Source organism: Bufo bufo, chromosome 5 (assembly GCF_905171765.1).
Source record: "Bufo bufo chromosome 5, aBufBuf1.1, whole genome shotgun sequence".
In the NCBI taxonomy this organism is placed as follows: domain Eukaryota; kingdom Metazoa; phylum Chordata; class Amphibia; order Anura; family Bufonidae; genus Bufo; species Bufo bufo.
The window spans coordinates 534322218-534343276 of record NC_053393.1 but is presented as its reverse complement, the minus strand read 5'-3'; positions in this window follow the sequence as shown (position 1 = coordinate 534343276).

The window sequence follows — 21059 nt, the reverse complement described above, 5'->3', positions numbered from 1 at the left end:
ACATTGGCTAGACACAAACCCTCCCTCCATATCTGAATGGAAGGCTAAGGTTAACCAAATATGTAGATTTGAAGAGATGACTGGTTGGATAAATAGGACTCATGATAAGTTTCTGAAGTTATGGAGTCCTTGGAGATCTCTGACGGAGGTGACTCCTAGTTCATAGTAACACTAACAATTGAGAGAAAACAACATAGAGTTTTTGGGAGAAAAACCAGATTAGCTCAAACTTTCTACCATATACTGCCTCCCTCCCTAAAGAGGAACGATTGATGATAGATAGAGCAAGAATCCATATCTGTTTTTGACCAGATCATTATGTTTTTCATTATGTGATATTTGATGTAGATTCTTCATGGCCATTTCTGTACATGTCATGTTACTTGTCTTCTCATTGAAAATTGGAAAATAAAGAATACTTAAAAAGTCAACAATCAAGAGAAGACTTCACCAGAGTGAATACAGAGGGTTCACCACAAGATGTAAACCATTGGTGAGCCTCAAAAACAGGAAGGCCAGATTAGTTCTGGAACAACATCCTATGGACAGATGAGACCAAGATCAACTGACCAGCAATAAGATAACCTGCACTTAGTCCAGCAGCAGACAATACCCGCCCCCCCCCCCCCCCCTACAGGGAGATCCTCTTGCCTGCTATCTGTGAATAGGAGCACGCACACACGACGCACGGCATCTCTGTACACACTGATGCCGTGCGCTCCCATTCACAGACAGCAGGCAAAAGGTGCGCAATGCTGGTGTGGGCGGTGCGGGGGGCCTGTGTGCTGATAGGTCCCCGTGCTGCGCATGCCCAGTGTAAAAATCGGCACACACGCATGGACACAGCGCAAGCACAGAGGGATTTTATTATATAGGATTTCATCCATTTTCCATCCACAGACTCCATTTTACCTTTAACATGTCACGTTTCTTCAAACATTGACAAAGACTCGATTTGTAGAGTCGAAACACGTAATTTGTTGTCCTCCATGTTGCAATAAAACAGAAGCTTTTTCATCTAACTCAGCGAGTCCCGATCTTCTTCTTTATGTTTCTTCAAACATGTCGCAAACAGGAGCCATATATAAAAACCCGACCCTCTATGTCCACTTATGTTGGGCTGTTGAGAAGGGGTTAAGAAACCTACTTCAGTTTTTCACAATATAAGTTAATGCTAGCAAAATCCTCAAGAGAATGCAATTCACAATGACAACCTCTGGGTGGCCACACAAATATAGCATGTCTGTCTCTTTAGGCTACTTTCACACTAGCGTTCGGGGCTCCGCTTGTGAGTTCCGTTTGAAGGCTCTCACAAGCGGCCCCGAACGCATCCGTCCAGCCCTAATGCATTCTGAGTGGATGCGGATCCGCTCAGAATGCATCAGTTTGGCACCGTTTGTCCTCCGCTCCGCTCAGCAGGCGGACCCCTGAACGCAGCTTGCAGCGTTCGGGTGTCCGCCTGGCCGTGCGGAGGCAAGCGGATCCGTCCAGACTTACAATGTAAGTGAATGGGGACAGATCCGTTTGAAGTTGACACAATATGGCTCAATTTTCAAACGGATCCGTCCCCCATTGACTTTCAATGTAAAGTCAAAACGGATCCGTTTGCATTATCATGAACAGCATTTTTGTTCATGGTAATGCAAACGGATCCGTTCTGAACGGATCTAAGCGTTTGCATTATAGGTGTGGATCCGTCTGTGCAGATACCAGACGGATCCGCACCTAACACAGGTGTGAAAGTAGCCTTACAAAGTATCGGGAATTCATGTTTTGTTTTGGTTTTTTTTAAAGCTTGTGACCTCTCATCACTCATCTCATGATATGTCGATGCCAAAAGGAATGGTAAGGAACAACACATCTGTAGCTCTCCCTTTTATAGACCATTGAGCCTATGGTCCCACAAAATAAATAGAATGTATCCACTTTTTCAACTCTTAATATGGATCTGAGAAGGTATTCTTTTGGATATTTCATGAAGTTTCTCAACGCAAGCAAGTCATGAAAAGTGGAAGTCGTACATCAAATGTTCTGTGCCGGAATGAAAGGCAGCTAAGATAAATATCAAAATGAATGTAATGGAGTTAGTAAATACAATCCCGCTCATGTCTGCCCTTACCGCTTGGTCAGGAGAGGATGTTTGATGGCCTCACAATGAGAATATCAGTCAACCTCATCAGAGAATCTAGGGATCTTTATATTAAATGCATAATGCATGGGCTAACCCTAACCCGTGCTGGATTTTAATAAAATATGTAAAAGAGATGAAACAAACCAATATCTTATGCCATATATTAGCTGGACAGTTAATATAACAAAGAACCTTTCCACCTGAATGCCAAATGGTTTTCAAGGATCCACAGAAGCAAAAAAATATATTGGGAACTTGCCCATTCTTAAGTAGTGCCTTGTACGTCATAGAAACAAGACTGAACTTATCATAGTTGTAGCCCTTGTGAGTTCTGTTATGCACCCCCACCTCTACTTGTCATTATTTTTTACTTCTTTTTCATTGTTTATTTTTTTATTTCCATTCACTTCTGCCACTTCCCCTACCACTTTTTTCCCTCTTCTTTTCCTTCCAGTTGTCCTTCTCATCCCCCTACCTCTCCCAACTTTCTTCTCTTCTCCTCCTTCCCTTCCCTGGTCCTCTGTGAAGTAGAAAGAAGGAACATCCCTCGGCGCAAGGAACCAACCAGGTGCATATGTCGTATCTTCGAAATATTTATTGCAAGCTCACTACGCGTTTCGGGGACAAATTCCCCTTCATCAGATGAATAATGTTGCATAACAGATTGCCTTTTTTAATATTTCTATATTTGCAATTTGTATACCTCTTTGGGGGTGTATATATCCCCCTAAACTTTATTGTTTTGTATTCCCTAGATACCCCTATTTATTGTATTGTGGGGCCCTTTTCCTGCTGAGTTCTCTCTGTGCGCTATTTTGTAGCGCTGCAGGCAGCCCCTTGGTGGCCACGTGACGTCCGCTCTCCCTAAGTGCCGAGCGTTCCTTCATGCCGGCCTGGGAGCGTCACGTTGCCTGGTAACGGCCTGCTCTGGTCACATGGTCGGAACTGCGATCATGTGACCCTGAGTGACGCCGGCGTTCCTCCTATGTGAGGTGCGGCATCCAGAGCGGCGTGTGTGTTTCGCCCCTTAATAGGACTAAAGTAATTTCATGGTTTATAAGCCCAATGTGGTATTATATTTATGTATACGTTTTATTTTATTTGTTTTGTGCAATTATCACTATGATTCAACCTTGGGGTCATTTTGGGATACCGCCCACCTCCCCTTTGACCCTGTTCGTTTGCATGTGTTCACCTGTATATATACCCAGTAGGTTTGTTTAATCTGTTATGCAACATTATTCACCTGATGAAGGGGAATTTGTCCCCGAAACGTGTAATGAGCTTGCAAAAAATATTTCTGAAGATACGACATACGCACCTGGTTGGTTCCTTGCGCCGAGGGATGTTCCTTCTTTCTACTTCACATTAATCCTCCATGTGGGCCCAGGCACGCTCATCTGAGGACATCTGCATCCGTGGCTGCATACCTACCTATTCATTGGGGATTGGTTCTATCCCCGACACGTCTACAATAGTGTTGTGCCTACATTTGCACAACCGTTCAAGGTGAGCCTCCGATATTGGAGTTTCATTCTATTCCCCATACGTTTTCACCCTATGGTGCGCCCTGTTTTTTTGTTTATGCAGTGAACATTACGCCTATTCAATTGATTCCCTGGTCCTCTGATAGGCTGCAGGCCTAGTGCCATCAGAGGCCGGAGCACGCAGCGTGAGCCAGGCTTTGTACTGCGCGGAACACAGGCCTGAAGAGGCCTGCATCGCTGACAGCGCTGAGGTAAGTATAAGTGAATTTATTTTTCTGTGACACACTATGGGGGCATCTACTGGGTGCATTACTGGCACATCATGGGGGGAATCTACTGGGGGCATTACTGGCACATCATGAGGGACACTGGGGGCATTACTGGCACATAATGGGGGCATCTACTGAGCGCATTACTGACACATCATGGGGACAATATAGGGGCATCTACTGGGGGAATTACTGGCACATCATGGGGGACACTATGGGGGGCATCTACTTGGGGCATTACTGGAACATCATGGGGGACTATGGGGGCATTTATACTGGTACATCATGGGGGACTATGGGGGCATCTATTGGGGGCATTTACACTGGCACATCATGGGGGAATCTACTGGGGACTTTTATACTGGCACATCTGGGGCTTCTACTGGGTCATTTATACTGGCATATCATGGGGGACTATGGGGGCATCTACTGGGGGCATTTATACTGGCATATCATGGGGGACTCTATGTGGGCATCTACTGTGGCATTTATACTGGAACATCATGGGGGACACTAAGGGGGCATCTGCTGGGGCATTTATAATGGCACATCATGGGGTGCATTATGGGGGCATTTATACTGACATATCTTGGGGCATCTACATCAGAGGAGATGTCATTGGACGTAAGAGGTATGTGGCGCTGTATTCTGGAAAGTACTGAATATAATGTGTATTCAAAAATGTCTGTAGTACTAGGTACAAATGTGTATAAAATGTATATGGTGTAGGTAAATCTACTGTAAGTGTAGCCTAGGTGTCATTTATATACTGTATGGTGTATATTGTATATGTGATGATGTGAGTGTAGTGTCAATAATGGTCTGTGTATGTATGCATACCTCCCAACCATCCCAGATCTTGCATAACTACTGTGTGGGGGGCACAATGGAGACTAAGCAGGGTTAGGACATGTACAGATAGACATTGGGTGGAGTTAGAAGTGTGGGCCAGCGCTGTAAAAAATGGATAGTTTAGCTCCTTAGGCTTTTAAAAAGTTGGGTGGTATGTGTGTGTAGTGTATATATGGTGAATTTATGTATGTGTACCATGTATATAATGTATTTATGTGTGTTGCACATACATGGTGTTGTGATGCCACGTGTCCGCCGTTGAGTAGGGAACCCGTTGTAAAACATTTTAATCCCACCCCTGGCCCAGCTGTGCCCATTCCAAAGGAGCCTAGCACTGCCCCGCATCCCAAAGTTCTCTCCTAGCTCCCCCCATGTCATTCAGAGGGCTCAGCGTAATCTCGCACGTGTACTCCTTACAATGCGGGGCGCGCTGGGCTCCACGAACATTTGGCACAGACCCTTGTGCTCTTTTCGAAGGTGATTGACAGGTATATAAAAACGATTTCATGGCAAACTAAAATAATCATAAATTTGGCAATGGTATAGTTCTGACATGCTACAGGAGAACTATCATAACCTATAAACAGGCATAATCTGGCTGAAAGAATCCCTTCAAGAACACGCTGACCCAATGGAATGTTCACGCCGAAATACATGTGCAATCTGCATACCAGACCTGTGAATGGGGTTTCCAAAACTTCTGCTGTTTCCGCATGAATGGAAGGCATTTTTTTTGTCTGCAACAGAAATAATTGGTTGTCACTTACCTTGTGCTCAACATCCTTAGCAGGAGCCTCATTGAATGACAATGTGGCTAATTCTTCTTTAGATCTCCATACTACAAACTGTTAACTAAAGCACATCTGTGATGGAAATCCATAGGTCAGATTTGTGCTTCAGAAACTATACATTATATTTAAAATCCGTAATGCGACCATTCCCCAACAAAAACGTATAAGTAGAAAATGAGGACAACAACAGGAACCTCATTTGAGATTAGCAAATCAGTTCTAAAACTCAGGAATTGGACCAGAATTTTCCAAAAGGTTTGGGTTAGAAAGATTTGAAACTTTTTTATGATTAATTTTGGGAAAATAGATAGAAGAGAAAGTTTGCAGTTGGGGAACTGAATTGAATTTAAGACCTGAATTGAATCAGATGACTAATTTAGCATAGTGTGGTCGAGCAAGAAAAAAAGAAAACAAAAGAGGAATGGAATTGATCCCAATCAACTCCATAGCCTCAGACAATCATCCGGTATAATTCCCACTAGTCTTCAGGTAATATTGTAAGATTTCTTTGTATATTACATACACCACTGGTATTTGATGTAATTGTCTAGATCTTTGATTCAAGGTCTGCTAATACTGTCCTTAAATGTCAATATAGGTCAGATCACTTGGGTATCCTGCTTTGGAAATAAGAAAGGTTTTCTTATAAGTCATACGACCTTTAGTGAATATCTTTCATCTTTACTGTAATGTCTCCAAGTGAAACTTAGAAAGTCCTTGAAGAAACTGTGAAGCAGAATGGCTCTTCTTAAAATACTGTATATACACTATGTATACTGTAGCTTATGTAAGCCTGGTTCACAGCACATTTTTGCCCTACGTTTAACTTATAAGTTTTGAAAAAAAAAGGATACAAAAGAATAGTAAAAAAATATATATACATTAACGAATGGCACTCTATGACATCTGTCAGAGGCATCTGATTAACGTACACATTTTTTGTAAAAAAAAAAAAGAAATTGAAATTCCTCAATGGTCGATACCTTTTTATGGCTAACTGAAAAGATGATGACACATTTCAAAGCTTTCAAGGCTACTTGAGACAGTATCTGAAGAAATACATATTTATACACCAAAGCACATAGGAATAATTAGGTAGATGAGACAAGTGATGTTAAGCAGACCAATATGAGTGGAGGAGGAAACAAAGAGTTGTAGCAGTAAATTGTTGTAGTAATCATAGATAGGGATTATAGAAAATAAAGATTTGCCTATGCCATAACACTTCTGCAGCCATGACCACAACATCACAGACATGAAAGTATTGATATTAAAAGGGAATTTCAAATCTCAGAAGGACAGGAGAATCTGGGAATACAAGCTCATCACAACCTTTGACACACTCGGATCTGGAATGAATGTGTCTCATGGATTTATGTCCTTCTACATCTTTTAAGGAGCGTGCTCCTCAAATCTCTTGGGTTCATTGCATTCATGGATTGGATGTCAATTAGAAGACAGTAAAACTTTCACACTACTTATCTATAATCCTCATCTATAAGGGCTCCAACAATTTACTGCTATAACTGTTTATTTACTCCTGCTTACAGGTTGTGTACACCTTTGGAGGCAATTTTTTTATGATTGTATGTTACTAATTTTTGGCTAATTGGCCTTTATTAAAAATATTGAGCTGTTCTGTCACAAAAGGTGAACTGTTTTTCTAGCTGTGTGACTGGTACTTTCACTTTGTGCCGGTCATCTAATAACCCTTATCTCTAAACTACTGAGAGGTCATAAACACTTATTTAAGCCACATTCTTATCAGTCAGATAAGAACTAAGCTATAATGAGTGTTTATAAGGTCAGAGAGCAGAGATAAGGAGCCATCTGACGGAAAAGGTAGAAAATCCAAAGGGTCCTACTAGAGAATGTCAGCTCTGTACAGAAAAAAAAACTTTAATAAAGACTAGAGTTGAGCGGACACCTGGATGTTCGGGTTCGGCAGGGTCGGCCGAACTTGAAAAAAAAATTTGGGTTCGGGATCCAAACTTGACCCGACCCAAACCCCATTGAAGTCAATGGGGACCCGAACTTTTGAGCACTAAAATGGCTGTAAAAATGTCATAGAAAGCTAGAGGGCTGCAAAAGGCAGCAAAATGTGCTTAAGAGCATGGCAAATGCTCTGCAAACAAATGTGGATAGGGAAATGAATTAAAAAAACATAAAAGACCTTAAAAAAATAAAAATTAGGAATGATGTAGGAGGAAAAGGTTGAGGAGCGGTGAATGGGTGGATGTGGCCGTGTAGGCTCACGTGGCGGTCTAGGTGGAAGCGGCGGCAAAGGAGGAATAGGTAGCCAACACAGATGTGTGTTATTTTGCATTTTTACATAGGGGTATCCCCCAAAATATTGGGACATATAAAAAATAAAAAAGGAATAAGTGCACTTGAGTAAAAAGATGGATGGTTGAGGCTGTTAGAACTGTCTATTCTGCACAAGGTACAGACAAGTCCTGAGGGATCCAAGCCTGGTTCATTTTAATGAACGTGAGCTTGTCCACGTTGGCTGTGGACAGGAGGCTGCGTCTGTCTGTAATGACGCCTCCTGCCGTGCTAAACACACGTTCAGAGAGTACACTGGCTGCAGGGCAGGCCAGCACCTCCAAGGCATACAGGGCAAGCTCTGGCCATGTGGACAATTTGGAGACCCAGAAGTTGAATGGGGCAGAACCATCAGTCAGTACGTGTAGTCGTGTGCACAGGTACTGTTCCACCATGTTGTTCAAATGTTGCCTCCTGCTAACACGCTCCATATCAGCAGTTGGGGCCGGTTGTTGCGGCGAGGTGACAAAGCTTTTCCACATGTCGGCCATGCTAACCCTGCCTTCTGAGGTGCTGGCGCTGACACAGCTGTGTTGGCGACCTCTTCCTCCTCCCCTGCCTTCGCCTTGTGCTTCCACTTGTCCCCCGGCGTCAGTCAGGAATGCTCTCAGGAGCGCGTCTACCAGCGTGCGCCTGTAGTCGCGCATCTTCCGATCACGCTCCAGTGAGGGAATTAAGGACCGCACATTGTCTTTGTAACGGGGATCCAGCAGGGTGGCCACCCAGTAGTCAGCACACGTTAAAATGTGGGCAACTCTGCTGTCATTGCGCAGGCACTGCAGCATGTAGTCGCTCATGTGTCCCAGGCTGCCCAGATGTAAGGACAAGCTGTCCTCTGTGGGAGGCGTATCGTCTGCGTCCTCCGTATACCCCCAGCCATGCACCAGTAATGGGCCCGAGCTGCGTTGGATGCCACCCCGCTGTGAACATGCTTCATCCCCATCCTCCTCCTCCTCATCCTCCTCCTCCTCCAGTAGTGGGCCCTGGCTGGCCAAATTTGTACCTGGCCTCTGCTGTTGCAAAAATCCTCTTTCTGAGCCACTTCTAAAAGACTGGCCTGAAAGTGTTAGAGATGACCCCTCTTCCTCCTCCTCATCCTGGGCCACATCCTCTTCCATCATCGCCCTAAGTGTTTTCTCAAGGAGACATAGAAGTGGTATTGTAACGCTGATAACGGCGTCATCGCCACTGGCCCTGTTGGTTCAGTACTCGAAACAGCGCAACAGGGCACACAGGTCTCGCATGGAAGCCCAGTCATTGGTGGTGAAGTGGTGCTGTTCCGCAGTGCGACTCACCCGTGCGTGCTGCAGCTGAAACTCCACTATGGCCTGCTGCTAGGTGGAGTTCCACCTGGTGGGCACGTCGCATATGAGGCGGTGAGCGGGAAGGCCGAAGTTACGCTGTAGAGCAGACAGCCAAGCAGCGGCAGGATGAGAACGCCGGAAGCGCGCACAGACGGCCCGGACTTTACGCAGCAGCTCTGACATGTCGGGGTAGTTGTGAATGAATTTCTGCACCACCCAATTCAGCACATGTGCCAGGCAAGGGCACATGTGCTAGTCCCAGAGCTGCAACGAGATTTCGCCCATTATCGCACACCACCAGGCCGGGCTTGAGGCTCACTGGCAGCAACCACTCGTCGGTCTGTTCTATACCCCGCCACAACTCCTGCACGGTGTGGGGCCTGTACCCCAAACACATCAGTTTCAGAACGGCCTGCTGACGTTTACCCCTGGCTGTGCTGAAGTTGGTGGTGAAGGTCTGTCGCTGACCGGATGAGGAGGTGGTAAAAGAGGAGGAGGAAGCCGAGTAGGAAGAGGAGGCAACAGGAGGCAAAGAATGATGCCCTGCGATCCTTGGAAGGACGTGCGCCAAACAGCTCTCCGCCTGGGGCCCAGCCGCCACTACATTTACCTAGTGTGCAGTTAGGGAGATATAGCGTCCCTCGACGTGCTTACTGGTCCACGTATCTGTGGTTAGGTGGACCTTGCCACAGATGGCGTTGCGCAGTGCACACTTGATTTTATCCGATACTTGGTTGTGCAGGGAGGGCACGGCTCTCCTGGAGAAGTAGTGGCGGCTGGGAACGACGTACTGTGGGACAGCAAGCGACATGAGCTGTTTGAAGCTGTTCGTCTCCACCAGCCTGAATGACAGCATTTCAAAGGCCAGTAGTTTAGAAATGCTGGCTTTCAGGGCCAGGGATCAAGGGTGGCTAGGTGGGAATTTACGCTTTCTTTCGAAGGTTTGTGAGAGGTTTTGAGAGCTGAACGCGTCCGTGTGACATGGTGGAGATGCTTGGTGACGGAGGTGGTGTTGTTGGTGGCACATACTCTGTTTGCTTTGCGGCAGGTGCCAACGTTCCTCCAGAGGCGGCGGAAGAGGCTGAGGCAGCAGAAGAGGGAACAGGAGGGGCCTGAGCCCTTTCTTGGTTTTCAAGGTGCTTACTCCACTGCAGCCCGTGTCTCGCATGTAGATGCCTGGTCATGCAGGTTGTGCTAAGGTTCAGAACATTAATGCCTCGCTTCAGGCTCTGATGGCACAGCGTGCAAACCACTCGGGTCTTGTCGTCGGCACATTGTGTGAAGAAGTGCCATGCCAGGTAACTCCTTGAAGCTGCCTTTGGTGTGCTCGGTCCCTGGTGACTGTGGCCAGTAGCATGTGAACTGTTTTGGCGACGGCTGCTCTGCTTTTGCACCCTGCTCCCACTTTTGTACGCTGTTGGCTCGGTCTCATCACTGCCTCTGTCTCCGAACTCTGAAAGTCAGTGGCACGACCTTCATTCCATGTGGGGTCTAGGACCTCATCGTCCCCTGCATCGTCTTCCACCCAGTCTTCCTCCCTGGCCTTCTTTTCGGTCTGCACACTGCAGAAAGACGCAGCAGTTGGCACCTGTGTTTCGTCATCATCAGAGACGTGCTGAGGTGATATTCCCATGTCCTCATCAGGAAATATAAGTGGTTGTGTGTCAGTGCATTCTATGTCTTCCACCCCTGGGGAAGGGCTAGGTGGATGCCCTTGGGAAACCCTGCCAGCAGAGTCTTCAAACAGCTTAAGAGACTGCTGCATGACCTGAGGCTCAGACAGGTTCCCCGATATGCACGGGGGAGATGTGACAGACTGATGGGCATGGGTTTCAGGCCCCACCTGTGCGCTTTCTGCAGAAGACTGGGTGAGAGATAATGTGAACGTGCTGGATCCACTGACGGCCACACAATTGACTAGCGCCTGTACTTGCTCAGGCCTTACCATCCTTAGAACGGCATTAGGCCTGACCAAATATCACTGTCGATTCTGGCGGCTACTGGGACCTGAGGTAGTAGGTTCAGTAGGATGTGTAGATGTGGCAGAACGGCCACGTCCTCTCCCTGCACTAGAGGCTCCACCTACACCACCGTCCCTTATTAGATGTTTGCCTCATAGTTAGCATTCACAAAGCAAAGTAAAAAGTGGTTAAGTCTGTTAAAAATAATTCACCGCCAATAAAAACCCTGATGTAGGGTATTGCACTCAATATTTTTTTTTTAACTCTATATGACAGCGATATTTGTGGCCTAAATTTTAAAGTAACTTATGCACGTCTTATCCCAGATGTGCAGTATATCAGAGGATTTTTTCACCCCAGTAACCAAAAAGCCTTATTTCTGGCCTAAATTGACAGTCACTTATGCACATCTAATCCCAGATGTGCAGTATATTAGAGGGTTTTTTCACCCCAGTAACCAAAAAGCCTTATTTCTGGCCTAAATGTGACAGTCACTTATGCACGTCTAATACCAGATGTGCAGTATATCAGAGGGTTTTTTCACCCCAGTAAGCAAAAAGATGTATTTCTGGCCTAAATGTGACAGTCACTTATGCATGTCTTATCCCAGATGTGCAGTATATCAGAGGATTTTTTCACCCCAGTAACCAAAAAGCCGTATTTCTGGCCTAAATGCGACAGTCACTTATGCACGTCTAATCCAAGATGTGCAGTATATTAGAGGGTTTTTTCACCCCAGTAACCAAAAAGCTGTATTTCTGGCCTAAATGTGACAGTCACTTATGCTTGTCTAATCCCAGATGTGCAGCATATTAGAGGGATTTTTCTCCCCAGTAACCAAAAAGATGTATTTCTGGCCTAAATGTGACAGTCACTTATGCACGTCTTATGCCAGATTTTGCAGTATATTAGATGGTTTTTTCACCCCAGTAACTAAAAAGATGTATTTCTGGCCTAAATGTGACAGTCACTTATGCACATCTAATCCCAGATGTGCAGTATATTAGAGGGTTTTTTCACCCCAGTAAGCAAAAAGATGTATTTCTGGCCTTAATGTGACAGTCACTTATGCACGTCTTATCCCAGATTTTGCAGTATATTAGAGGGTTTTTTCACCCCAGTAACAAAAAATATGTATTTCTGGCCTAAATGTGACAGTCACTTATGCACGTCTTATCCCATATGTGCAGTATATTAGAGGTTTTTTTTTCACCCCAGTAACCAAAAAGCCGTATTTCTGGCCTAAATGTGACAGTCACTTATGCGTGTCTAATCTCAGATGTGCAGTATAGAGGGTTTTTTCACCCCAGTAAGCAAAAAGATGTTTTTCTGGCCTAAATTCGACAGACACTTATGCACATTTATTCCCAGATTTTGCAGTATTTTAGAGGGTTTTTTCACCCCAGTAAGCAAAAAGATGTTTTTCTGGCCTAAATGTGACAGTCACTTATGCACGTCTAATCCCAGATATGCAGTAGATCAGAGGGTTTTTTCACCCCTGTAACCAAAAAGCCGTATTTCTGGCCTAAATGTGACAGTCACTTATGCACGTCTAATCCCAGATGTGCAGTATATCAGAGGGTTTTTTCACCCTAGTAACCAAAAGCCGTATTTCTGGCCTAAATGTGACAGTCACTTATGCATGTCTTATCCCAGATGTGCAGTATATCAGAGGGTTTTTTCACCCCATGTAACCAAAAAGCCGTACTTCTGACCTAAATGTGACAGTCACTTATGCACGTCTAATCCCAGATGTGCAGTATATTAGAGGGTTTTTTCACCCCTGTAACCAAAAAGCTGTATTTCTGGCCTAAATGTGACAGTCACTTATGCATGTCTTATCCCAGATGTGCAGTATATCAGAGGATTTTTTCACCCCAGTAACCAAAAAGCCGTATTTCTGGCCTAAATGCAACAGTCACTTATGCATGTCTTATCCCAGATGTGCAGTATATCAGAGGGTTTTTTCACCCCATGTAACCAAAAAGCCGTATTTCTGGCCTAAATGTGACAGTCACTTATGCACGTCTAATTCCAGATGTGCAGTATATATTAGAGGGTTTTTTTACCCCAGTAAGCACAAAGATGTATTTCTGGCCTAAATGTGACTGTCACTTATGCTTGGACAACCAAAAATATTTTAGCTAGCAAGTTAAATAATATGTGTAGAATAAAATTAACTGGGCACTCTCAGGATATCTGCACCAATTGAAATTTATTAGCATATATTACAATAGCACTGAACAACAGTATATATTGGCGGTAATAATAAACACTATATAACAATATATAAAAAAACACACAACATGCAGTAATATCATGTAAAACAACTGGAAAATAGAGATCTAAAATGTGATAAAAATCGAGGAATAAAATTGGAATACTCGATAGTAAAATAATAATTATTATTAACAAATAAGAAGAAATTCATGTGTCAATATCAGGTTTACGTTATCAAAAACAACAATGTGATGTTGTACATTCCCTTTAAAAGAAATGACTTTACTTTAAAACACAGAAAAAATTCAAAAAGTTAAAAATATTTTTAATAATATTTTTAAAAACTTGTGCCTTCTGCAATTTATGAGTTGACGCAATATCACTGGAGAGGTAGCCGGAATAAATGTCTGATTATACAAGATCCTTGTGGGATTTATTATCTTTCTTTTGAAACTTTTGAAGATTCTTAAATATAAAAAATAAACTTAAAGATGTTATCCCATGATAATTGCAAAAAATGAAAATCAGGCCTGATTAAGTACATGACAATCTATTTTTTAAAAAGCTAGAACCAGCCCTGTACCTCATATGGATCCAGAGATCTCCCCATTCATTGCTCTAATTGCTCTGTTAGATTTGTATCAAGCTGGAAGCTCAGTGGATGTGTCCATTCTCAAGGGAGGCATGTCCTTTCTGCTGCAGCTTTATCTCTATCACATCTCAGGATTCAGTAGAAGGATGGAACTGAGTATGTGCATCTACCTCAGCGTGGACAGAGAGATTTAAAAAAAAAAAGCAGGTGGCGCTATACAGATACATTTAATTGAATAAATGCACGCAATTACACAAATATTCAGATCCAGGTGCTGGTTTGAAAACTGCTAAATATTTTTGGGGGACAACTTCTTTAATTATGTTTATACCATATAAAACAAATGACAGCAAAAACAACCTACAAAATTAAAAGAAATGGGTCAAAATAAAAATTGAAGATCAAATCTTCATGGGATAGACCTCAAAAAATCTGAAAAAGTTTTTCATTTTTGGAGGTGAAATATATGCTAATGGATATAGTGAGGATTTGCAAGAGGAGTTGTGGCTTCACTGGGAAGTTGGTGTGGTCACGGATCAGTGATTTGGCATCAAAATTATGCCACATTCCTGGTGTAAAATTCTGTCTAAAATGTAAGAACTCGAATCAGATTATAAAAATGTGAGGTGGATTCAAATCCAAATTTTTGGTAATTTAATTTGGGTGAATTTTGAGTGAAATTAGAAAAAAAATTGAAAAAAGAAACAAAAGAGAAAAAATATCCCCAATATGCCCAATATGTCCAAGTAGACCACAGAGTGTCATGCACAAATTTTCAGGCTAATTGGAGCACTTTCGATTTGGGTAGAATCGATTTGGACCTGAATCGAATAAGTCAAGCAATGCGTCGAATAGAACCCAAATCGACTGTTGAGTGATTCATTCATCTCTAAAAGCAACCAATAGCTGCTATGGTATCTAACTTGTTTCAGTAGCAGTTTTTGCTCCAGATCTACTGCTGAGGACATGAGTTTGCAACCGTAGCCAGAAATTTTTCAGTTTTGGAATTAAATCCTCCGGTCAACCAGTCACACAGTTCCATATTGGTATAGATATACATTTTTCTCCTCTATGGTCCCTTTACTGCATCTTCTCTATTTCTGTTGTATTCTGTGTATATTGCTATCGTAGTTATGGCCTTGTACCTACCCTTCTTTAATTACAAAGCTCTTCTGCACCAATGAAAGAATAGCCACACGATAGCCCACAAGAGCTAGCAATATAAACACTTCTGCTCAGGGTTACCTTTCAGTAGAATTGATTAAATATCTTAAAAACATATATAGAAATGTAAAGTGCAAATACAAAACCTCTAGTACTTTATTAGTGTTGGTCAAGGCTAAAAGAAATTTTGAGCAAGTGACTAGAAAATAGATGTTTTCCAGGAAATATAATAATCAAATATCTCATATAATTTCAAACACTATTTATTATATTATGTTAGGGACCACTCATAGAGGCGACCTTGACGTGGTGAGTGGCTTATTATGCTTTGGCCAAAATGTACACCAATGCCTCATTCAACATCCAGCATAGAGGCAGGGCAGAGTGCTGGTTGCAGAGTGCTATTGCATTTGTGTTTTTGCGTTTGTATATGTATTTCGCCATAGCGATGTGCACCTGCATACAGGGTTGTGCTGACTGAATCCCCCACATTTTTTCTTTGTAGTATTTTATTATAGACATATTTTTATACATATTTTGGAAGTTTTAGTTTCATGTGTTCATCCCTATAAACAATTATGACATATTCCACTTTAAATTTTGATCACTAGAGCACACACAATGCATTTCTTGTTTACAGTTCCTGTTTTCTGCAGCTTTACTTTTGGCTTTGCTGTGTAGACCAAGGAAGAATGAGCAGAGTCATCTCATTTTCATTAGAAGACAGGGCCAACACAGTCATCTCATTATAAGGAGAGGGTGGTGATTTAATTGAAGGAGGCAAAGATAAGGCAAAATCGTAACTCTATACACATTGTATGCAACTCCCTTGCCATTATCTGTTCTAGAAATGAACGAAGTATTGGGAAATTCGAGTCGGCTGCTTCGAGGAATTTTACAAAAAAGTTTGCTTTGAGACTAATTACTTCGTGACTAAGCGAATTTTTTTGGAAGTAGTGGGTGCAATGACAGGAAGCAGCAATTGTGCCGCCACCCATCATTGTACCCCTCAGATGCAGTGTTCATGAATAATCGTGGCATCTGATATAGAGAACACAGTGTTCCATGGATCTTCGGTATTTGCTTGCGACAGACCGGTCGCTGCCATCTTGCTTGAAGATCTGATACGAAATCTCTTGCGACCCAATATTACATCATCACACCGGCATGTTAACGTTATAAGTCTCTGCGCACAGGATTTTGGCAGAGATCTTCAAGAAAGATGGCAGCGGCCAGCAGGTCGCGAGCAAATGGATCAGGTAAGTATGATTTTTTTTTTTGTTTTTTTGCACTATTTCAGGTTAAATCAATTTTCTACCACGAAGCATGAGGAAATTCAGCTTTACAGTGAATCTAATTTATCCTAAAATTCGGATCAAAGTCTTACTCAACACTAATCTGGACCATTTACATCTGTTGAGACTTTTGTGCATTAACTCTCATGCTGTCTCAAAATATATTCATTCTGCTGTAGGCAACTCATGGAAGAAGCATGGCATGTGTCTCCAAAATGGCCACCTCCTGCAAAGTAAAAAAAAAACAACTGCTATTCAATTAGAAACTATACACATGATTTCTATTCTATACCCTCATATCTAATTAGTATAACAAAAATATAAATTCAGGATACATCCCCTTTGATTCCTCTAATTAAAGTTAATGTATATTGAATACAACTGGATACATTGTGTCTGATTTTGTTGGACTTTCAAGCAAGCAATTCAAGGTGAATAATTCAGGGAGAACATTCATCTGAACTTGACCCCACATACTCTCATATACACTCACCTAAAGAATTATTAGGAACACTTGTTCTATTTCTCATTAATGCAATTATCTAGTCAACCAATCACATGGCAGTTGCTTCAATGCATTTAGGGGTGTGGTCCTGGTCAAGACAATCTCCTGAACTCCAAACTGAATGTCAATGGGAAAGAAAGGTGATGGTTGTTGGTGCCAGACGGGCCGGTCTGAGTATTTCACAATCTGCTCAGTTACTGGGATTTTCACGCACAACCATTTCTAGGGTTTACAAAGATTGGTGTGAAAAGGGAAAAACATCCAGTATGCGGCAGTCCTGTGGGCAAGAATGCCTTGTGGATGCTAGAGGTCAGAGGAGAATGGGCCGACTGATTCAAGCTGATAGAAGAGCAACGTTGACTGAAATAACCACTTGTTACAACCGAGGTATGCAGCAAAGCATTTATGAAGCCACAACACGCACAACCTTGAGGCGGATGGGCTACAACAGCAGAAGACCCCACCGGGTACCACTCATCTCCACTACAAATAGGAAAAAGAGGCTACAATTTGCACAAGCTCACCAAAATTGGACTGTTGAAGACTGGAAAAATGTTGCCTGTTCTGATGAGTCTCGATTTCTGTTGAGACATTCAAATGGTAGAGTCCGAATTTGGCGTAAACAGAATGAGAACATGTATCCATCCTCTGATGGCTACTTCCAGCAGGATAATGCACCATGTCACAAAGCTCGAATCATTTCAAATTGGTTTCTTGAACATGACAATGAGTTCACTGTACTAAAATGGCCCCCACAGTCACCAGATCTCAACCCAATAGAGCATCTTTGGGATGTGGTGGAACGGGAGCTTCATGCCCTGGATGTGCATCCCTCAAATCTCCATCAACTGCAAGATGCTATCCTATCAATATGGGCCAACATTTCTAAAGAATGCTATCAGCACCTTGTTGAATCAATGTCACGTAGCATTAAGGCAGTTCTGAAGGCAAAAGGGGGTCCAACACCGTATTAGTATGGTGTTCCTAATAATTCTTTAGGTTAGTGTATAGCCTCACCTTAAGGGAATCGGAGCTATATTTAGGAGACAAATGCTTCCATGCAACTGTACAAGGAAAGTATCAGAATAATAATAATAATTTCCCCATAGTTGTAACATTGTATATAATTGTAGATATAATATCCCGATGCACACACATGGAGGAGGATAATTACGGTGGCATGTTCCATTCAGACTCACCATGGAGAGACGTAGCTGTTATCTCCCTTCTTTGTTTAAAGAAATCATTATCTTTAGATTAATATGTTACTCCAGAGCAGCTGGTTTTTATAATTCTCTGCAGAGTATATGATGGAGGATATGATCAATAGCTTTTCTTATCCGACGTAGAAAAATTAGATGATAATAATATCTCTCCACTTCCTTTTCAGCACATGAATGGTTGAGAAATTCTATAGCTTTGGAGTGGGGAAGAATTCTTGATTTTTTTATGCCTTTTTTGAAAACTGTTTATTTTCACCAAGTCAGGTCAGATGTTCTGTTTTTATGTCTTCTAATAGGTAAAGACGGCTCCAAGAAAGGGACTTATTCTCCTTGAGGGTATATAGCTAGTAGGAAGTCTTTAGATAAAATAACCTAGGACCAATATGTTTCTATCTGGAGGAAAAACTACCTTTAATCATATGCACTGAGGGTGTTCCAAAGCCATTCTGTGAACCCTCGCTTCTCCTGATTCCTCTGCCAGCTCCTCTCCCTCCTTCTTTATTGACAGGGCCAGGCGACATGGCTATGGAGGAACCTGGCCCCATGAAGCAAGAAGAAAGAGGAGGTTCTAGCAGAGGAAGCAGGAGGAGCAAGCGTGCATAGAGTAGCTTGGGCCCGCTTTCAGTGCACTTAACTGCCTATTTGCATATAGATTAAAGGTTTTGAGTATAACTGTGAAAGGTATTACATTCAGTTGACCTAACCCTAAAATGCATTGTCAAGTGTCAGGATCCCTTTAAGGAGTTCAATTTTTTTTAACCACTTGCCATCTGGGCCATTTGCCCCCTTCCCGACCAGGCCAAATTTTGCAAAACTGACATATCTCACTTTATGTGGTAATAACTTTGGAACGCCTTTATTTATCCAAGTCATTCAGAGATTGTTTTCTCGTGACACATTGTACTTCATGATAGTCATAAATTTGAGTCAAAATATTTCACCTTTATTTATGAAAAAATTCCAAATTTACCCAAAAATTTGAAAAATTCGCAATTTTCTAAATTTCAATTTCTCTGCTTTTAAAACAGAAAGTGATACCTCATAAAATATTTATTATTTAACATTCCCCATATGTCTACTTTATGTTGGCATCATTTTGGAAATGTCATTTTATTTTTTTAGGACGTTAGAAGGCTTAGAAGTTTAGAAGCAATTCTTCAAATTTTTAAGAAAATTGCCAAAACCCACTTTTTTAGGAACAGTTCAGGTATGAAGTCACTTTGTGGGGCCTACATAGTGGATACCCCCATAATCGACCCCATTGTAGAAACTACACCCCTCAAGGTATTCAAAACCGATTTTACAAACTTTGTTAACCCTTAAGCGTTCCACAAGAATTAAAGGAAATTGGAGATCAAATTTTTAAATTTCACTTTTTGGGCAGATTTTCCATTTTAATCAATTTTTTTCTTTAACACATCGATGGTTAACAGCCAAACAAAACTCAATATTTATTACCCAGATTCTGCGGTTTACAGAAACACCCCACATGTGGTCATAAACCGCTGTATGGGCACACGGCAGGGCGCAGAAGAAAAGGAACTCCACATGGTTTTTAGATGCCATGTCCCATTTGAAGCCCCCTGATGCACCCTTACAGTAGAAACTCCCAAGAAGTGACCCCATTTTGGAAACTAGGGGATAAGGTGCCAGTTTTATTAGTACTATTTTTGGGTACATATGATTTTTTGATCATTCATTATAACACTTTATGGGGCAAGGTGACCAAAAAATTGGTTGTTTTAGCACAGTTTCTATTTATTTATTTTTACAGCGTTCACCTGAGGGGTTCAGTCAAGTGACATTTTTATAGAGCAGATTGTTACGGACGTGGCGATACCTAATATGTATACTTTTTCTCATTTATTAAAGTTTTACACAATAATAGCATTTTTGAAACAAAAAAATTATGTTTTAATGTGTCCATGTTCTGAGAGCTATAGTTTTTTTATTTTTTGAGAGATTTTCTTATGTAGGGGTTCATTTTTTGCGGGATGAGTTGACGGTTTTATTGGTACTATTTTGTGGGACATACGCATTTTTGATCACTTGGTGTTGCACCTTTTGTGATGCAAGGTGACAAAAATTGCTTGTTTTGACACAGTTTTTTTTTTTTTTTTTTTTACGGTGTTCACCCGAGGGGTTAGGTCATGTGATATTTTTATAGAGCTGTTTTTTACGGACGCGGCAATACCTAATATGTATACTTTTTTTTATTTGTTTCACTTTAACACAATAATAGCATTTTTGAAACCAAAAAAATGATGTTTTAGTGTCTCCATGTTCTAAGAGCTATAGTTTTTTTATTTTTTGAGAGATTTTCTTATGTAGGGGCTCATTTTTTGCGGGATGAGGTGACGGTTTTATTGGTACTATTTTGTGGGACATACGCGTTTTTGATCACTTGGTGTTGCACCTTTTGTGATGCAAGGTGACAAAAATTGCTTGTTTTGACTTTTTTTTTTTTTACGGTGTTCTCCCGAGGGGTTAGGTCATGTGATATTTTTATAGAGCTGGTTTTTACGGACGCGGCAATACCAAATATGTCTATTTTATTTTTTCTATTTTTTTTTTTTTTTTTTATTCCTTACTTGGGAACTTTTTTTTTTTTTACATGTGAAACTTTATTTTATTTTATTTTTTCAACCCTTTATTTTATTTTATTTTTTTTACACTCTTCGTCCCCCATAAGGTCATACAAGACCTCTGGGGGACATTTGCTTCACTTTTTCTTTTTTTTTTCACTGTTGATTTCTCCTGTAACTGGGGCTGACATAGTAGCCCCAGTTACAGGACAAATGCACCCCTAGAGAGGCTGTACAGCAACAATCCTGCGCTGTACAGCCTCACAGCAGGGCTGATCGAGGTCTCTGAGAGACCTCACACAGCTCCTGCACACTCCGGTCACGGCGGTCACATGACCGCCGGGCCGGAACAGGA